We start from the raw sequence: 4,488 nt of genomic DNA on the forward strand, positions 1-4,488 counted from the left end.
AAGATTAAGTGTTAAAAAGTAGTCTTATACGCCAAAATATACGTATATTAAAATTGCGCGAGTTTAATGCAAGTCAATGTGAGCATTTTTTTAAAAAAGCTCTCAAAGCTCCGATGGCCAAAAAGCGCTCAGAAAAGAGCTTATAGTGTGTCTGAGCCCTAAATGGGTACTTAGCAGTGGTGCTGATTTGAGGGTATGGCAGAATCCAGAAGCTTCTCTCTTCCTATGCAAGTATCTAAAGCAAACCTGAGTTGGTGAAAAAAATAAAGGCTGGAGAAAATTCCCTCATCACATTTAGATTTTAAATTGGACTGATTTGTGCAAAGCTCCAGTTTTGTGAAGGTCCGATGCCACCCGTCTTTCTTTTGTGGCATTGCATAGTTTCTTAGGAATTTGTGTATTGTTTAATTTATTGCATTTGAGATGTAGATGGAGGTTTCTGTGCAATGATGAATTTATACTGGACAGATACTTGACACCACAATACCTCAGCCACACCTTCTGCCGACGTTTTACTTACAGCTATGGGCTTTTTTATTTTTTTTTACTTCCGTGCCTGTATAGCAGCTTTGGTCTTGTGTATTGGTCTTTTTATAACTGTTTTAAAGGAGAGCTACGGGATGTGCTGAATGAGGGTATATCCATACTTGTCAGTTATTGTAATTGCTGAATAATATTTTCTCTTGCTGCATATTGCTGAGAGCAACATTCCTGTTACTGAAAACTGTATCACGGGGTTAGTTTAAATTACAATAAGCTCTTTTATGCACATTCTGAGCCAATAATCAATTGGAGTATTTATTTAGATAGACCCCAGGCATTTAAAGGGAACCTTAACTTAGAGGTATATGGATGTTTCCATTTAAACCATGCCAGTCACCCGGCAGTCCTGCTGATCTCTTTGGCTGCAGTAGTGGTTGAATCACACACCTGAAACGAGCATGAAGCTAATCCAGTCTGACTTCAGTCAGAGCACCTGATCTGCATGCTTGTTCAGGGGCTGTGATTAAAAGTACACAGGATCAGCAGGAGAGGTGGGCAACTGGTATTATTTTAAAAGGAAAAATCTTATGTACTTTTCAGTTTAGGTTCCTTTTAAACATTACACTATTGTCCTTGAAGCTGTAATGCAAATAACTGGACCCTCAGATTCTCTCCCAGTAGATGGGTCTGCTAGCTGGTTATAGAGATTGTAGCTCATAACCTTTGAAGGACAAACATTTAATAAAGGGTTACATTGCATATATTCATTTTTTGTTTGCTCAATTCATTGACTCTTTCTAGAGTTGTCATTTGAAGAACAGACAATCTTGGGAGGGCCAGTTCACCCTCCTAAAGCAAATAGTGATTTCTGCATTGCGATTTTGCTGCAATTTGCTAAGGATTCCCATTTAGTAGAATGAGAATCTCATCGAAATCGCTGCATGCAGCAAGTTTACATTTTATGAAAATCGCAAACGCTGCAGTGAGAATGTTACCATAGGGATACATAGCAGCAGCCAGCGATCAGCGAAGCGCTGAAGAGCACCCGAGTGTGAACCGGCCCTGACTCTAATGTCCCCAGTTTTATGTTTGTGACATGGCTGTGATTAGAATGTTGTAACAATTACTTTTTTTCTTTTGTATGCTAACCGCTACTAAAACTTCGCAGGCTGCTTAACCCTCCTGGCGGTTTGTCAAAATCCGCCAGGGGGCAGCAAATACGTTTTTTTAATTTTTTTTTTTTTCATGTAGCGAGACGAGGTCTCGCTACATGATAGCCGCGACGGGGCGACGGGGCGGGATGACGTCACCGACGTCGTGACGTCAAAGGGGACTCCGATCCACCCCACAGCGCTGCCTGGCACTGATTGGCCAGGCAGCGCACGGGGGGGCGGCTGCTGCAAATCGGCCCAGCGGGGCCTGAGCGGTGCCTCCCGGCGGCATAGCCCGTGCTCAGCACGGGCTTACCGCCAGGGAGGTTAAGGGACACCCGTGGGGAAAATAAACAATTGTATCTATCCTCCTTCTCCTAAATATAAAATAAAACTGTGGACTATCTTAAGTTATATTTAAATCTACTTTTTTTTTTTTTTTCTTTCCCCTCAAGGAGATATTTGTTGCTAGAGCTAAAATCTATAAACTATTTACTCTTTATCTCTTTCCTGCTCTCAGAAGCCATTTTCTGCTGAGAGTGTTTTATAGTTGTAATCTCTTTATCAGTACGGGGCCTAAATTTAGTCTTAACCAGTCCTGACGGGAACTGCCACTTGCTTACCTGATGATTAATTCTTTCAAGCTGGGAAAGAAAAAAAAGGAGCAAGCATACTTATGTGTGCTAGATATGTGGATGTACAGTGCCTATCTCCTCATGTCACCTCAGGAATCCTTTAAAGGTAAGGTTCAGGGACTAACTAAAAAAAATAAAAATCCATTTCCACTTACCTGGGGCTTCCTCCAGCCCGTGGCAGGCAGGAGGTGCCCTCGGCGCCGCTCCGCAGGCTCCCGGTGGTCTCCGGTGGCCGACCCGACCTAGCCAGGCCGGCGGCCAGGTCGGGCTTCTTCTGCGCTCCATGGTGCGTTTCACGCCGGCGCGCTGACGTCATCGGACGTCCTCCGAGCTGTACTGCGCAGGCTCAGTAGTTCTGAGCCTGCGCAGTACTGCCCGGAGGACGTCCGATGACGTCATCGCGCCGGCGTGAAACGCACCATGGAGCGCAGAAGAAGCCCGACCTGGCCGCCGGCCTGGCTAGGTCGGGTCGGCCACCGGAGACCACCGGGAGCCTGCGGAGCGGCGCCGAGGGCACCTCCTGCCTGCCACGGGCTGGAGGAAGCCCCAGGTAAGTGGAAATGGATTTTTATTTTTTTTAGTTAGTCCCTGAACCTTCCCTTTAAGGGCCCTTTTCCACAAGCAGTTGAGAGGCAGTGAAAAGGGGAGGGGGGGGGGGGGGTCAGAGGGGTACTCTAATTGGCTGTTCCAGTATTGATCAGGGAACAGTTGTGGAGCGGCTGCCCAGATTTTTTTTTTTTTTAGTTAACATCTTTTAAAATTACACAGCAACTGTTGGAGGATGCCTGAAAGTTCCCCTGTAGCTGTTGGGGGGCTGCTTTAAAGTCCTGCATCGTTGTGCTTGGTGTTCCTCCCATTCGAGATGGCTAATATTGGCGCAACGCTGGGCTGATGATTTGGGCACCGCCATAGGCAGTAATGGGAGTTACAGCAATAGCAGCTCTGTGGCTAATTTGGGTACCAGCAATAGCCAGAGCTCAAATTAGCTAGGTAATTTGACTAGCTGGTGCCTGATTTATGTCTCCCCTAAGTTGCTTCAACTCAGAGTGACAATAGTATTTGGGTAAAGCAGTGTGAGCCGTCTATTGGTTTTACTCTGTGCCCAAATTTGCCTGATTTTGGCTGAAATCCTCCTGTTGTGCCCGGCCTGCTGATCCTTCCGCTGAATACTTTTGCGGAAGTTCCCCTGAATCGGTGCTGTGTGATTCAGAACGGTTCAGGTTATCCACAGGTGCTTTCTTTCACTGCATGCGCATTTCAGAATCGCTCTATGCCACTTAGAGGAATTTCCGGAAGGCTCGGGAGGTAAGAGAACTGGGTATGAGGACTGAGTGGGACTCCAAGGACAACGAGCAGCATCTGGATGAGGTGGCAAGACGCATTAAGGGCTTCATTCAGTAATTATTCCCCCCCCCCCCCCCCAATTCAGGGGTACTTTAAGAAAAACAAAAAATAAAAAGGTGGTATCCAAAAATATGTTTCCCAGTCAGCATGCTAGTTTGGCTTACTTAGAAGTATAATTATAACAAGCAAGATAACATGGACTCCTCTAGAAGACACTTCACCTACAGCATACATGTCAAACTCCGGCCCGTAGGCCAAATCTGGCCCCTGGAGCCATCAAATTTGGCCCTCAGGTGGTTTCCCCACTTTGCATTATGTTTGGCCCACATAGGACCACCAGAGAAGCTATATGGGAGGGTAAGCTCGAGATCACCAGGGAAGCTATATGGGAATGGTATACCAGGGAACTATATAGATGAGGGCCACTAGACACCAGGGAACTGTATAGGGAAAGGAGGGGGGCACTAGACACAAGGGAACTGGATAGGGGATGGAGGCTATTAGACACAAGGGAACTTTATAAGGGAGGGGAGGTGGCCACTAGTCATTGAGGTTGGCCTGCGACTTGGTCCCAGAGCTCAATTTCGGCCCACTTAGTATTTGAGTTTGACGCCCCTGACCTACAGTAACCTCTCTGACAGCAATTTCAAATATGTTATGTTGATGGTTGTGTTGCAAGTGGCAGGAAGGTTTCTGTAACCCAGCCTTCATTGTATAGAATAAATGCAGATTTGACTGCTTGCATCACATGTTCAGGCACAATTCTCTCTCCCTTCGCCCCAAACTCCCAATCCTTGTGTAAACTTGCATCTCTACTAAAGGTTTATCCCTGGTATACACCATGCAGTTTCCTGTCTGATCGATGAGTCAAAACG

This window comes from Hyperolius riggenbachi, chromosome 6 (assembly GCF_040937935.1).
Source record: "Hyperolius riggenbachi isolate aHypRig1 chromosome 6, aHypRig1.pri, whole genome shotgun sequence".
In the NCBI taxonomy this organism is placed as follows: Eukaryota; Metazoa; Chordata; class Amphibia; order Anura; family Hyperoliidae; genus Hyperolius; species Hyperolius riggenbachi.